The sequence below is a fragment of the Pan paniscus genome, chromosome 8 (genome assembly GCF_029289425.2).
Source record: "Pan paniscus chromosome 8, NHGRI_mPanPan1-v2.0_pri, whole genome shotgun sequence".
NCBI lineage: Eukaryota > Metazoa > Chordata > Mammalia > Primates > Hominidae > Pan > Pan paniscus.
In genome coordinates, this window is record NC_073257.2 from 113,251,435 (window position 1) to 113,268,141 (window position 16,707).

At 39.8% G+C, this 16,707-nt stretch overlaps 1 protein-coding gene and 2 non-coding genes across 13 annotated transcripts in view; 1 reads left to right on the forward strand and 2 right to left on the reverse strand.

Moving 5' to 3' along the window:
• The window catches only part of BTRC (beta-transducin repeat containing E3 ubiquitin protein ligase), a 201,033-nt gene that overhangs the window by 9,229 nt on the left and 175,097 nt on the right, over positions 1 to 16,707 (forward strand). The window lies entirely within an intron of this gene.
• On the reverse strand, positions 907 to 1,097 carry LOC112441112 (U2 spliceosomal RNA). The gene has a single exon (XR_003029085.2). It is a non-coding gene; the product is annotated as a U2 spliceosomal RNA (small nuclear RNA).
• LOC112441094 (small nucleolar RNA U13) lies at positions 7,702 to 7,802 on the reverse strand. The gene has a single exon (XR_003029070.1). It is a non-coding gene; the product is annotated as a small nucleolar RNA U13 (small nucleolar RNA).

Below are 16,707 nucleotides of genomic sequence, written 5' to 3' on the forward strand. Positions count from 1 at the left end.
TCTTACAGTGATAGGTATTTATTCTCTTGAAATTGTGGGTTTGCTGGGTAGTGGATGATCTAAACTTGGCTTACTCAAAGTCAAAAGCCCAAAGTCAAGCAGGGCAGGGAGTAACTTGCACAATACTATAGTGACAGTAATCTACTGCAATGATCTAGTACAGTTGATTTAGAGAAGAATGGTAAGATGCTTATTATGACAACTATTGTGCTTTCTTCTTTCTGCTCTCTATTGTTGACACTCTCCTGATAGCACTTTTTCATTTTGGTTGCTGAATAATACCTGTTGATTGGATACTCCTAGAATCATAATGTAATACAGCAGATTTCTTCTCTTCATGTTATGTAGAAAAAAAGCATAAAGAAATAATCAGAATCTTGACTATTCCACAGTGATGCCCTGAAAAGTTCAGCAATATCATGGTGCTATTCTTCTATCTTTGGGACTGATAAGCTTGATGTCACTGGAATGGCATTTGTAACAGAATTTGAACTGTAACAGAGTTTACATCAAGGTCATACATAATAACCCAACAACTCCTTTGTTAACAGTTTTAACAGCTTTTCCATCTCTTCGCTGCACCTAAACTTAAGGTTGCAAAGATCGGGTGCTGATATATTTAGATGTCTGGAAAACTTTCATGCTTTCACTGAAAAGTCATAGAGACAGATATCCAGGAATTATAGCATGTCGATAAATATTTTTGTAGCACAGATTCATAAATCCTTGTATGCAGGAAGTACTACACCAAACTGTTAATGTGGTTATTTGTGAGTTGCTGGATTATGGGTAATATTTCAAAATATTTAATGGTATTCTGAAAATATACTAGTAAATACACAGAAAAGCATTATTTAGGTGATATTTCTTTTAATTCTTTTTTTTTTTTTTTTTTTGTATCCCCGGAGCGAGTGCACCGTTCCTGGAGGTACTGCAATACCAGGTCGATGCATGGAGTGGACGGAGCAAGCTCCTATTCCATCTCCCTGCTCCAAAAATCTATTTAATATATTGTCCTCAGATAGAGGACATATCAGATACTAAACTGATGAGAACAGATACTACACTTGATCTTAGCCAAAAGGCTGAGAAGTGATTTTAATTCTTTTTCTTTTTTTCTTTTTAAAATTTTTTTATTTTTATTTTTTTTTAAGATGGAGTTTCGCTCTTGGTGCCCAGGCTGGAATACAATGGCGCGATCTCGGCTCACCGCAACCTCCACCTCCCGGGTTCAAGTGATTCTCCTGCCTTAGCTTCCTGAGTAGCTGGGATTACAGGCATGCACCACCACACCCAGCTAATTTTGCAGTTTTAGTAGAGATGGGGTTTCTCCATGTTGGCCAGGCTGGTCTTGAACTCCGGATCTCAGGTGATCTGCCTGCCTCAGCCTTCCAAAGTGCTGGGATTACTGGCGTGAGCCACCGCGCTTGGCCCTTTTTTTTAAAATTTTTTGAGACAGTCTCACTCACTCTGTCACCCAGGCTGGGTGATATTTCTTTTCTTTAATTCTTTTTCTTTTTAAAAATTTTTTATTTTTATTTTTATTTTTTTGAGACGAAGTTTCGCTCTTGTTGCACAGGCTGGAGTGCAGTGGTGCAGTCTCAGCTCACTGCAACCTCTGCCTTCCGGGTTCAAGCAATTCTCCTGCCTCAGCTTCCCGAGTAGCTGGGACTACAGGTGTGCATCACCACACTCAGCTAATTTTTGTGATTTTTATTAGAGACAGGGTTTCACCATGTTGGCCAGGCTGGTCTTATACTCCTGAACTTAAGTGATCCACCTGTCTTGGCCTCCCAAAGTGCTGGGATTATAGGCATGAGCCACCATGCCTAGCCTTCTTTCAATTCTTTTATGTTTTACGGATTTTCTACAGTGAATATATATCATAATCGGAAAAAGTAAAATTTAGTATATTGAGTATATGCATTTATAAAACAAAATGATCACGGACTACATTGTAGCAAGTGTACTGGCCAGTGGGCTGACAGTGGCTGCTTAAACGACTCCTTACTCTGAGCTCCAGTTTTCTTAACCAGAAAATCGGCTATTGTTAATTTTACCTACTTAGGGTCTCTCTCTATTTTTCCTTTCAATTCATGTTAATTTCTAAATTGCCATGTATAAGTAAGGGGTTGTCAATTTACACCATAAAGCCCCTTTATGTATCCAAGGTTTTCATAGGAAATTTAGGACTGTATGATCCTAAATTGTGCTGGAGTACCACATTTTCTGTTAAGTAGTACTTGGCAATAAAGTATAGGAAAAAAAAATCAGTGGGTTGACAAAGAGAGGTCATGATAGTGTACCTGTAATGTAATTTGATAAAAAATGTGAGCCTGAACTGATTGCAAAGCATTGTTACATATAGGGGAAGACATTAGGGGGCAGAGGGGGGTGAAGATACAAAGTTGAATAAAACTTCTCTAGAGCTTCACAATCTAATAAGATAGGCATTTATAAATATCTCTTAAGGCACACTTTGTTAAGTGCTAAAATAGTGGCACAAAGAGCTATAGAATTTAAGAGAGGCAACAGGAAAAAAAAGTAAATTGAGTTAAAGGAAGGAGAAATTAGTTTTAATGAGAGATTTTTTAGAAGCTTTAAAGAAGAAAGTTTTGTATTGGACCTTGAAGAGTAGACAGATTTTGACAGACTTGTGTCTGAGGTGGGCAATTCCAAGAATAGGAAGTAGCTTGGGTAAAGGCCAGGAGATCAGAAGTTGGGCAGGTGCAGTGAGTTATAGGTGGGTAGATAGATATAATTTGAGTATAGCAGATAAGGAAAATATAAATTGGAGGCCCAGGGAGTTTGGACTTAATCTAGTTATATATATATATATTTATATATATATTTGTATATATTTATATGTATATTATATATATAATATATTTATATATATTTTTATATATTTATATATTTTTTTATATATATATTTATATATATATATTTTTGAGATAGAGTCTCACTCTGTCGCCCAGGCTGGAGTGCAGTGGCGCGATCTTGGCTCACTGCATCGTCTGCCTCCCAGGTTCAAGCCATTCTCCTACCTCAGCCTCCCCAGTGGCTGGGACTACATGCACGCACCACCACGCCCAGCTAATTTTTGTATTTTTAGTAGAGACAGGGTTTCGCCATGTTGGCCAGGATGGTCTCTATCTCTTGACCTTGTGATCCGCCTGCCTCGGCCTCCCAAAGTGCTGGGATTACAGGCGTGAGCCACTGCGCCTGGCCTAGGTCTATATTTAAGAAGAATGTTCTAGTGTACTTTATGTATGTGTTAATGTGAGCTTTTTTACTAAAGTAAAATATATATACAAATAGTTACATATTTTTAATATGTACAAATAATTATATATAGCTCAGTGAGTTTTTACCTAGTGAACACATCTTCGTAACCATTATCTAGATCAGGAATAGAACTTTGCCAGCACTCCACAAGTTGCCTTCATGCTCCCTTTAGTTACTAACTCCCTAATCCCAAGGGAAACCACTCTCTTATAATATCTGTAGATTAGTTTTACTGTTATTGGTATGTAAGCTCATCTAAATGGAATCATTCCAGTGTGTATTCTTTGGTGACTGGTGTCTTTTGTCCCACATTGTTCGTAAGATGATTCATTCAGGTTGTTGTGGGAGGTGTGGTGTGTTTATTCTTGTTAATGTATTCCACTGTGATTAATCATTCAGATTAGTCATTCTATTTTTGATGGACACTTGGGTTATTTCCAGTTTTTGGCTACTTTAAATTGTGCTATTATAAATAATCTTGTACAGTCTTTCCTTAAACATATGTACATATTTCTGTTGGGTAGGTACCTGAGAATGGAATCGCTGGGTCACAGGGTATGAAAATGTTTAGCTTTATGCTATGGTTTGAATATAGCTTGTTTGGCCCTGCCAAGTCTCATGTTGAAATTTGATCTCCAGTGTTGGAGGTGGGGCCTGGTGGGAGGTGTTTGGATTATGGAGGTGCATTCCTCATGAAGGGCTTGGTGCCATCCTTTTGGAAATAAGTGAGTTCTCGCTCCATTAGTTCCTGCCAGAGTTGGTAGTTTAAGAGTCTGGCACCTCCCTTTTCTCTCTTTTGGTTTCTCTCTTGGCGTGTGATTTCTGCACATGCAGCTCCTCTTCGCCCTCCACCGTGAGTGGAAGCCGCTTGAGACTCTCACCAGGAGCAGATGCTAGCACCATGCTTCTTGTACAGCCTGCAGAACTGTGAGCCAAATAAACCTTTTTTTATTATGAATTACCCACCCTCAGGTATTCCATTATAGCAACGTAAATGGACTAAGACACTTTAGTAGAACCTATGCAACTGTTTTTCTTTTTTTTTTTTAGAGACAGGGTCTCACTCTGTTGCCCAGGCCGGAGTGCAGTGGCATGATCATGGGTCACTGCACCCTTGAACTCCTGGGTTCAAGCTGTCTTCCCATTTTAGCCTCCTGAGTAACTAGGACTACAGGCATGTGCCACCACAGTCAGCCAATGTTTTTCATTTTATACTTTCTTTAGCAGTGTATGGGAGTCCCAGTTGCTGAACATTCTTGCAGTGCTCACTTAATATCGTCTTTTTTGAGGCCGGGTATAGTGGCTCATGCCTGTAATCCCAGCACTTTGGGAGGCTGGGGCAGGTAGATCGCTTGAGGCCAGGAGTTTGAGTCTAGCCTGGCTAACGTGGTGAAACCTAGCTTCTACTAAAGGTACAAAAGTTAGCTGGATGTGGTGGCGGGCACCTGTAATCCCAGCTACTCAGGAGGCTGACGCACGAGAATCGCTTGAACCTGGGAGGCGGAGGTTGCAGTGAGCTGAGATGGTACTACTGGACTCCAGCCTTGGCGACAGAGCGAGACACCATCTTAAATAATAATAATAATAACATCGTCTTTTTCGTTGTAGCCACTGTAGTGGATGATGGTACTATCCCACCGTTTTAATTTGTGTTTCCTTAATGACTACTGTAAACAAGCACCTTTTTAGGTTTGTTGACTGTTTAGACATAGTCTTTTGTTGAAGTGTTTATTCAAGTCTTGGCCTTTTTTCCCCTATTGGAGTATTATTATTATTTTTTTTTTTTAAAGAGATGGGTTCTTGCCCTCTTGTCCAGGCTCTCGAGTACACTGGTGTGATCATAGCTCACTGATGATAGCTCACTGCAGCCTCCAACTCCTGGGCTCAAACATCCTCCCACCTTGGCCTCCCAAAGTGCTGAGAGGCATGAGCCTCATTATTTTTTGTGTGCCTGGCCTCATTATTTATTTTGATGCTTGAATTGTTCCCTATTTGGCCAGTGGGAAGTGCATTCAAACTGCTTCCTCTGTTTTTTGGTGTCATTAAGCATTTTCTTGTTTACTGAAAGATACTCCAGGCTCTTCTTATACTTTTTTTGCCCTAGCCCTGGAATTAGTGATTTCTCCGAGAAGCTCTTTTAGAAGTTTCTTTTAGTAGAGAATGACATGTAGAAGTCCAGATCTGGGTGTTAAGCGTGCTCATTGCTATTGGGGTGTCACTGCTCACAAGCCATCATACTGGACACACCACGCACACAGGTGCACATTGCACATTTACGTTGTTATTTTATCTTACATATTATTTAAAACCATGAGTTCACACTGATATCCCCAATTCCAGTCTAATACCACAGGGTTCGTTCAATAATTTCATAATTGTAACTCCGTTTTCTGACAGTGAGTAACTTGGCTTTCATTATCCTCAACATATTTTCTTAGTCAATCAGCCCCTTTCTATGTGACCACTCTCATGTTGCTGCTGTTCCCCACACCCACTATATAGATGCCGTCCTTGACTTACTTAGGCTCCAAAACCCCATGTCAGATTGCTGGCCTACACCCTTCCATGAACACCCTTGTCCGATACCTGTGCTAGATTGCTTTTCACATCACATTTGGACTTCAACACTCTGTGCGGGGCTGCCATGTTACCTGCCATATTTCTGTATGGACATATCCCTTATCCTGTTTTTTTGTTTGTTTTGAGACAAGGTCTCACTCTTTTGCCCAGGCTGCAGTGCAGTGGCACAATCACAGCTCACAGCAGCCTCACTCAACCTCCTGGGCTCAGGCGATCCTCCTGCCTCAGTCTCCTGAGCATCTGGGACTACAGGTGCTTGCCAGCACGCCTGGCTAATTTTTTGTAGAGATGGGGTTTCCCCATGTTGCCCTGGCTGGTCTCAAACTCCTGGACCCAAGTGATCCTCTCACCTCGGCCTCCCAAAGTGCTGGTATTACAGGTGTGAGCCATCGGGCCCGCCCCTTCTTCCTTATCCTGATAGTACTCTGTCATCCTGTACTAAGACCTCTGCTGATCCTGCAGATATCTGTTTTGCCTGGCCCTGACAAAATGAGTAGAGGTTTATTGTAGTCAAAATGTAGTCAAGATTTTCAATTTTTAAATTTATGGTTAGCACTTTTTCTCTTTGCTTATCCCAAGGTCATACAGATCCTTCCCTCCCTCCCTCCCTCCCTTTCTCCCATCTAGGCTCACTGCAGCCTTGACCTCCTGGGCTCAAGCGATCCTCCCACCTCAACTTCCCCGTAGCTGGGACTACAGGCATGTACCACCAAACATCGGCTAATTTTTTTGCATTTTTAGTGGAGATGAGGTTTCTTCATGTTGTCCAGGCTGGTCTCAAGCTCCTGGGCTCAAGTGATTCACCTGCCTCTGCCTCCCAAAGTGCTGGGATGCTGGGGTTACAGGTGTGCACCACTTCACTGGGCCAAGATGTTGATTTTATTTATCTGCACACACAGACACACATACATATGTACCTATATACATACACACACATATAAGCTTCATTTAAACATTTTTTATTGTGGTAAAATACATGTAAAATTTACCATTTTAACTATTTAAAATGTATAGTTAAGTAGTGTTAAGTATATTCACACTGTTGTGCATATATAATCTTTAGAACTTTTTTGTCTTGCAAAACTGAAACTCTATACCCATTAGACAAACTATCGATGTCTCCCTTATCCCAGCCACTGGCAACCACTATTCTTTTTTTTGTTTGTTTGGTGTTTTTTTTTCCCCCAGAGACAGAGTCTTGCTCTCTTGCCCAGACTGGAGTGCAGTGGCACCATCTTGGCTCACTGCAGACTCCGCCAAGCAATTCTCCTGCCTCAGCCTCCTGAGTAGCTGGGACTACAGGTGTGTGCCACCATGCCAGCTAATTTTTGTATTTTTAGTAGAGACGAAGTTCACCATGTTGGCCAGGCTGGTCTTGAACTCCTGATCTCAGGTGATCCGCCCGCCTCGGCCTCCCAAAGTGCTGGGATTACAGGCATGAGCCACTGAGCCCAGCCTTCTATTTTTTTTTCCTATGAATTTGATTCCTCTAGATACCTCATATAAGTAGAATCATACAGTGTTTGCCTTTTTGTGACTAGCTTATTTTACTTAATGTCCTCAGGTTTCATCCATGTTCTTCCTTTTTTAAGGCTGAATAACATTTAATTGTATGTATATACCACATTTTATTTGTTGTCAACGGACACTTGGGAAGCTTGTACGTTTTGACCTTTGTGAATAATGCTGCTATTTGTATATGTTACAAGTACCTCTTCAAGTCCGTGAGAAGTTTTATTTACCATTTGCATTTAGCTCTGCAATCCATCTGGAATTAATTTTTGCATATGGTGTGAGGTAGACGTCAGCATTCTTTTTTTTTTTCTTTCTCCATGCCGGACAGGTAATGTGCCTATGTAACAAGGTTTGAGGGAGGCACACTTCACACATGAGGCTGAAAACCCAATCGTCATGCTTACAAACTACAAAAGGATCAGAATTCTTTTTTTCCTTTTCTTTCTATAGCCAGCTTATTCAGCACTATTTATTGAAAAGATTGTTCTTTTTCTATTGCAGGGTCATTTTTGTCATATTAATGTCTATATATGTATGTAGGCCTGCTTTTGGGATTTTCTCAGTAGCTCCATTGGTCTATTCTTGTGCCAATACCACACTGTCTTAATTTCTATATTTTTATATAATAACATTTCTTGATATCTGATAGTATATGCCCCTCAGCTTCCCCTTCCCCCAAGATTGCATTGGCTATCTTGGCCTTTTGCGTTTTCTTTTTTTTTTCTTTTTTTTTTAAATGGAGTCTCGCTCTTTCACTCAGGCTGCAGTGCAGTGGCGCAATCTTGGCTCACAGCAACATCTGCCTCCTGGGTTCAAGTGATTCTCCTGCCTCAGCCTCGAGTAGCTGGGATTACAGGCACACACCACCACGCCCGGCTAATTTTTGTATTTTTAGTAGAGACGGGGTTTCACCATGTTGGTCAGGCTGGTCTCGAACTCCCTGACCTCGTGATCTGCCCGCCTCGGCCTCCCAAAGTGTTGGGATTACAGGTGTGAGCCACTGTGCCCGGCCTGCATTTTCATGTGTATTAGAATCAGCTAGGCCAGTTGCGGTGGCTCACGCCTGTAATCCCAGCACTTTGGGAGGCCGAGGCGGGCAGATCACCTGAGGTCAGGAGTTGGAGACCAGCCTGACCAACATGGTGAAATCCCGTCTCTACTAAAAATACAAAAATTAGCCGGGCATGGTGGGGCGTGCCTGTAATCCCAGGTACTCCAGGTTGAGGCAGGAGAATCGCTTGAACCTGGGAGGCAGAGGTTGCAGTGTGTGGAGATCATGCCACTGCACTGCAGCCTGGGCAACAGAGCGAGACTGTTTCCAAAAAAATAAAAAAGAATTAGCTAGTCAGTTTCCACAAAACATACTTTTATGATTTTTATTGGAATTGCATTGAATCCATATATAAGTTTTGGGAGAGCTGAGATCTTAACACTATTGAGTTTCATAGTCCACAAAAATGATGTGTCTTTCCATTTATTTAGGTTTTGAATTTCTCTGTTTAGAGGTCTTTATATATCTTTTGTTAAATTATTCCTAGGAAGCAGATGTTTTTAGGTGTTACTTAAAAAATTTAATCCTCTTTGTTGCTGATAGTGCAGAGGCTTTAAATCTGTGGTCTGTGGCCCCTGTACAAGCTATAAACATGTGAATACTTTTTCCTGAAAGATTTGTAATTTACATTTGAATCTGATTCCCACTGGGGGCAATAACAACAAAGATGAAAGAGCACTTAGTGCTTTAGAGTGGATTAGACTAGGGAGGGGTACCAGAGAGGCAGGGAGGCCATTTAAAGTATGTAATAGTCTACACAAGAGACTGGGCTTGAGCTAGGGCAGTAGGTATGGAAAAGGAGGAAAGACATTCAAGGATATTCTGGAGACAGAATGAAGAAGGTTGCTGAGAGTAGGGTAGAACAAATGAAGAAAAAGTAAAATATAGCTGGCATCAGTCATGTTAAGGGCAATTAGAGGGTTATCAAAGCAGTAGGTAGGTAAGGGAAAATGAGTGTTTGGTGGGTGAAGATATTGGGATGGTCCCTAACTATAATAAGGAGACTTTGAATTTAAGATATATTCGTATAAATAAAGATGGGCAGGGCCGGGCGCGGTGGTTCACACCTGTAATCCCAGCACTTTGGGAGGCCGAGGTGGGCGGATCACGAGGTCAGGAGATCGAGACCATCCTGGCTAACATGATGAAACTCAGTCTCTACTAAAAAATACAAAAAATTAGCCGGGCATGGTGGTGGGCGCCTGTAGTCCCAGCTACTCGGGAGGCTGAGGCAGGAGAATGGCATGAACCAGGGAGGTGGAGTTTGCAATGAGCCGAGATCGTGCCACTGCACTCCAGCCTGGGCGACAGAGCAAGACTCCGTCTCCAAAACAAAACAAACAAGACAGAAAAAAAAAAAAAAGATGGTCAAAGTGATAGAATATATGAGACTTGAAAGGTAGAAAGCTGGGTGATGATTAGATGGAGATTATATATTATTCTGTACTTTTTTGTATATTTAAAAGTATCCATGATAAGAGGTTAAGAAAAGTTTATCCGCATAAGAAGTAGGCTGAACTGAAGATCTCTGGACCAGCTGTACTCAAATTGTTATGTGAGAGAAATATCAGGATTTGGTTTTGAGTAATTTCATAACCGCTGTCTATTGGGAACACAGTTTTATCAAGATCTGCCAGATAAGGAGGCACAAAGCTACAGAGGCCAGGTGCTGCGGGGTGACTAGGAGTTGGGGAAAAGAAATTGACTAGGTGTCTGTTGGCAACTCAACCAGGTGTGTGGACTCAGGGGAACTTAGCAAGGGAAGGTGATATGATTTGGCTCTGTACCCACCCAAATCTCATGTCTAATTATAATCCCCAGTGTTGGAGGTGGGGCCTGGTAGGAGGTGTTTGGATCATGGGGGCGGATTTCCGCCTTTTGTGCTGTTTTCGTGATAGAGTTCTCACAAGTTCTGGTTGTTTAAAAGTGTGTGGCACCTTCTCTGCCCCCCTCTCTTCTTCCTGCTTCGGCCATATAAGATGCACCCGCTTCCCCTTTGCCTTCTCCCGTGATTTTAAGTTTCCTGAGGCCTCCCCAGAAGCAGAAACCATCAGAAGCAGAATTCACTACGCTTCTTGTACAGCCTGCAGAACCATGAGCCAATGAAACCTCTTTTCTTATAAATTACCCAGTCTCAGGCATTTCTTTATAGCAGTGCAAAAATGGACTCATATACAAGGGTATACATTCAGCAGGAGAATAATGGCAGGGAGTCTGGGGCAGATATTCTGGGGAGATCAATAGGCAGAAAGCATCAGTGAATACTAGAAACAGGTAGCAAAGCGTTGCTTCAAGCTTGAACTCAAAAGTGGAACTGGGAAACCTAGCAAGGAACTAAATAATTGATTCATTCAGCCTATACTGATTAGTGTCTATTGTAATAGTTCTACACTTTACCCTGTATAGGAATTATTTGGAATGCATGTTAAAATGTAGTACAGATTCTTAGTTCTTTTTCCCCCCTCTTCCCTTTTACTTGGTATGCCTAAAAAATTGGCATGTTCAGCAAGCATATCAGATGTTTCTGATGCTGATGTTTCTCAGGATCATGCTTTGACAAAATATCTAGTCCACTGTGTGCTGGCCAGTGTATCAACACAGGGGAAGTGGGGGAAATGATGTGGCTAGAACCAGAGTAAAAGGTGAGGCCTTGTACTTGGGAAACACAGCAGGAAGGAGCTGAATTAACTGGAATCAAAAGTGATGGCAGGCCAGTTGCAGTGGCTCACGCCTGTAATCCTAGCACTTTGGGAGGCTGAGGCAGGCGGATCACCTGAGGTCAGGAGTTTGAGACCAGTCTGGCCAACGTGGTGAAACCCCGTCTCTACTAAAAATAAAAAAATTAGCCGCTCATGGTGGCCCAGGCCTGTAGTCTAGCTACTTGGGTGGCTGAGGCCAGAGAATCGCTTGAAACCAGGAGGCGGAGGTTTCAGTGAGCCAAGATTATGCCACTGCACTCCAGCATGTGTGACAGAGCAAGACTCCATCTCAACAACAACAACAACAACAAGTGATGGCAGAATGAGACAAATCTCATGGCCAAGGCTTGGACTCTCTGAATTCCAACTAGTTGGTAGTAAGTTGGTTTCAGAAAACAATTTACTTCTGTAGGCTGTTTGCAGCTAGAGAAATAGTGAACCATGGGAGTAGGAATATAAGCAAGCTGTGACACTTGGAAGAGGTATATCTAGTGGAAGGACAATAGCAACATCCCAGAATGTGGCCACTGAGGTACTACATTAAAATCACATCACAATAAAACTGGTAGTTTTTCCTAGTACTATGAACAGATTGTGTATCATCTTCATTTATTTTAAAGATGCTGTGGCTGGTCCCTCAGCTCATAATCACCATCAGCCATGGCATCTTTACATAGAGGAAAAGGATGTAATTCAGTACAATTAAATAAGGTAAATGTAAAGGTGCTTTGTAGGTCATAGGGTAAGGTGGTGGTGGTGGTGGTGGTGGTGCTTTCACAACAACGTTCTAACACAAAGCAATTCATACAGACTCCCAAAGTTTATTGAATAGGCATTCCACTCTCATTCCATTTTACTCTTTAAATATATATTTATTCATGCCTGCTGTATGCAAATTTTTGATTCCAATTTTTTTAATGAACATACAGTAAAATGGATTTTTCTTAATGTACACAGTTTTAGGAATTCTAATATGTGTAGATTCATGTAAACCACAATCAGGATAAGAACAATTGTATCACTCCCCCGCAAAAAAACTCTTAAACTCTTCCTCCACCTCTAACACCCTCTTCCTCACTTCATTTTATGTTTTTGAGAATGTCATATAAATGGAACCGTGCAATATGAAATCTTCTGTTACTGACCTCTTCCGTTCAGCATAATGCCTTTGAGCTAGATTAATCCATGTTTTTGCATGTATCAGGAGTTCACGTCTTACTATTGTTGGGTAGTATTTTATTGTGTAGTGTACCAGACTGTTTATTCACTCCTGAAGGACATTTGGGTTGTTTCTGGTTTTGGTGATTATAAATAAAGCTGCTATAAATAAACACTTGTGTATAGATTTTGTGTGAACATTTTCATTTCTCTAAATACCCATGAGGGAGAATTGCGTGATAAATGTAGGTTTAACCTTTTTAGAAATTGCTATTTTCCAGAGTGATTGTACCAGTTGGCATTCCCACACGCAATGGGTGAGAGTTCTAGTTGATCTGCATCCGTGTCAGCATTTGGGATTATCAGTATTTTTAATTTTAGCCATTCTAATAGGTGTATAGTGATATCCTATTGTGGTTTCAATTTGTATTTCCCTAATGCATTCCTCGATTCTTGATGCTTTTATTGATGGAGGATCCAACACAAAAGATAATGCATGGTCATGAGAACAAAATATTTGATATGCCTAACTTTAACATTCTATGAAAGACTTCATTAATATTTTTAAAAAGGAGTTTGTACTATTGAATATTCATGGTTTTTCAGTGAAGTTTGAGGTACTCTGAAGCCTATCTACAAAGTTTTAAGTAAGCCATGTGACAGTGTGGATAAGAGAGTGACTTCAGAGCATTTTTTTTTTTTCTGGTGACCTTTGGTGTGTAGAACACTTGTGGCCTTTAATAAACTGAGGAGATAGGATGACCAAAAATTTTTTTATATGCCTGTAATTTTTTTAAAGCAGAAATAAGTGAGAAACGCTTATGGACACTGTGATCAAGATCGTGAACAAGATCATGATCTACATTTACTGATTTCATGTTCCTAGTAGCATAGATCAGTGGTATGATTTTAATAATTCTTATTCAGGGAAGTAATTTAGATGGAGGCAAGGAAGGCTTTCCCTTGAGTAATATATTAATTTGGCCCCATCTATCTCTTCTCCTTTGTAGATCATCCCAAGCAGCAGTCTGTATTATAAGAAGCAAACTAAATGATTGCTAATTAAATGTTTAGTGTTTTTTTTGAGTTGGTTATTAGCTTGAGGTTAAATTTGTTTAATGAGTGAATATGGAAGAATTATGTTTTTCACATTTGGAATGCATACTTGCTGATCATTGGTATGTTACTCCCATTTTATGAAGCTGGAACATAATTTCCTTCTTTTTAATGATTGTGAGTTTTACAGTTATTTAATCTTTGTTTTGGTGGTGTTAGTCATGTCAGTACTTTATTTGCTACCGAGTTCTCAGTTAGGAAATAGGCTCCCAATTATAATTTTTTTTTTTTTTTTTTTTTTGAGACGACGTCTCACTCTGTCACCCAGGCTGGAGTGCAGTGGCGCGATCTTGGTGCACTGCAACCCCTACCTCCCACGTTCAAGCGATTCTCCTGCCTCAGCCTCCCAAGTAGCTGGGACTACAGGAATGAGCCACCACGCCCGGCTAATTTTTGTATTTTTAGTGGAGATGGGGTTTCACCATGTTGGCCAGGCTGGTCTCGAACTCCCGACCTCAAGTGATCCGCCCACTTCGGCCTCCCAAAGTGCTAGAATTACAGGCATGAACCACTGTGCCCAGCCCCAATTATAACTTGTTTCCATGGGAAAACATCCGCTTTTAAGCAGTATTCAGTAATATATTGAAATGAGAAATAGGCGGTCAAGCAGTGATTCAGGTTTAGTGTTCAGTGTAATTAAGAAAAGGTGACTTAAGTTGAAGAACATTGATGTATCTGTTTTTAAATTGCACCTAATTATAATGACAACTTACAAGATCTCTTTCCTTCCTTCTCTCTTGGAATGTTGACTATAAATTTCACATAATTTAAAAACAATTTAAAAGCTAGTCAAATTAATTGAGAAGAATCCTGCTTTATCAAATTTTGCCTGTAATCATATCCAGACATGGCATTTTGAAAATCAGAAAGGATTGCTTCCACTTATATCAGAGTTTGAAAGTAGAAACTCTTTTCATGTAGGTATGGGTCACCTTTGATTATATGGTAGTCTTCTGAATATGGTCCTCTTACCTGACACATATGCACCTCATCAATAAACTACATACAATTCTTAGGTTTATATGTGGTCATGTTACAAAGGATTTCTTAAGTACTCTTAAATGTGTTCTACTAATGTCTTGTGGAAAAATATAATCTTTTGAAAGCATTCGTGTTAAAAAGAATTAGACGTGATTTATCTCATTTGGACCTGTTCTTTTTCAATGTGTCTTTAAAATGTAGGTACAGTATATAAGAATTCATACTAAAGGATCAACTGAGACTTTGATTTAAATATGTTATAAATTATAGTATGGAGGCCTGCATAATATACTACATATTTTTTTTTCCTAAGAAGCTTATTTAAATGGTTCTGTTAAGTGTAGGAATGTTCTGATGATTATCTTTTTAATTAAAATGAGAAATCTTTGTTTAAAGTGGCACTCGTTTTTTTATGGCCTGTTACAGTCTCTGTAACAATCATTTCTTAAGTCTGAACGTTTTATTTCCAGGAATCCATTTATATAAAACTATGTTTAGACGTAATTAAGGAACGATTCTTACAAAGCTTGTAAATAGCCAGGAAAAAAGGGACAGAAAATAAAACTGACATTCACATTTAACAAAATGATTGTTACAAGGTATGTAATAAGCTATAAAAATACAATAAAGCCCTTTTTATAAGAGTTCATATTTTTTGATCCTTGTTTTCAAAGGTATTTAAGAAAAGTATCAAAGCTTTGCAAAGTGACATCTGTTTGCTGAATGGACTAGTTATAACTTCTTTTGTTTATAACTGACAATACGAGAATTCTACCTGTTTTGTTAGTGTGTCTTCTTTGAAATACCTTGTAATTAGTTTAGATTGGTAGGTAAATTTTACGTTGTACCATAGTGAAAACAAGACCTGGTTTTCAGGTTCTGCTTCCTAGACGTCATAGATATTGGGCATGTTGCTTGACCTCCTTGAGTCTCACTTTCCTCATATAGAAAGCAAAGATAATATCTACTTTTGTACCTCAAAGAGCTGTTATGAGGAGTAAATGAAATTATTATAAATAGAGCAAATATTTTGGAAATTATAAAGGACTGTAAGCATCCAGATCATGTGTCTCTTAAAGATGAATTAGATTTAACAACCTCTTTTTTTTTTAATTAAAAAGTAAACTTTAATGTCAAAAATGCAAACTTGGGGAGGGCAGAAAGATCACACACAAGGCTGTCCCTTCACACTTGGAGGGTTGCACAGCAGCCGGGCAGAGGTACTCCTCACTTCCCAGACGGTGGGGCGGCTGGGCAGAGGCACTCCCCACTTCCCAGACAGGGCAGCGGCTATTAACAACCTCTTTTAATTAGCAAACTTCCTTCTCTTGTTCATGCATTCTGTCAAGTACATATATGTACATCGTTTTTGAAATGACACTTATTTTTCCATTTCCTTGTCTAAGTATAAGTGATTGAAACCACTATTGGCATAGTGGAAATTACACAAGAATTGGAGTCAGAAGACCTGGTTTCAAGTCCTGTCTTAACTACAGTCATGCATTGCTTAACAATATGTGATACATTATGAGAAATACATTGTTAGGTGATTAAGTGGTTGTGTGAGCTTCACAGAGTGTACATAGACAGATCTAGATAGTATACCTTACTATACACAAATGCCATGTGATAACCTGTTGCTTGTGCAGTTTGTTACTGTACACTGAATCCTGTAAGCCATTGTAACACAATGGTATTTGTATATCTAAACATAGAAAGGGTACGGTAAAAATACAGTGTTATAATTTTATGAGACCACTGTTGCGTATCTGACCATACTTGACTGAAGTGTCAGGGGGTGCATGACTGTATTTTTACTTATTCTCTGACCTTATTCTTGGGTGGTGATAATAATAAAATAACAATAATAATGGCAGCCAACACTTGTAGCTCAGTATATACCGTGCAGGATTCTAGACACTATATATATTAACTCACTTGATCCTCTCATCTTATTAGGTGTGTATTATTATTATCATCCTGATTTACAAATGTGGAAACTGAGGCACAGACAGGTTGTTACTTTTTCCAGATCAAACAGTTTGTGAATGGCACAGCTGGTATTCCAGCTCAGACATTCTGGCTCCAGAGTGAGTGTGGTTAATCATTGTGCTATACTAACCATGTTCCTTAATTTCCTCTTCTCTAAAATGAGAATAACAATAACTGTTCTATCTACTGGGTTGAAGATCCAGTAAGAGAGTACACATAAAAGCACTTTGACATCACAGTGTACCATAAATAGAAGTTATATGTGAACTGTAGAATTAGCATGCACCTTAGAGTAGGTATTTTATAGTTTTTTGGTGGGTGAGGGAT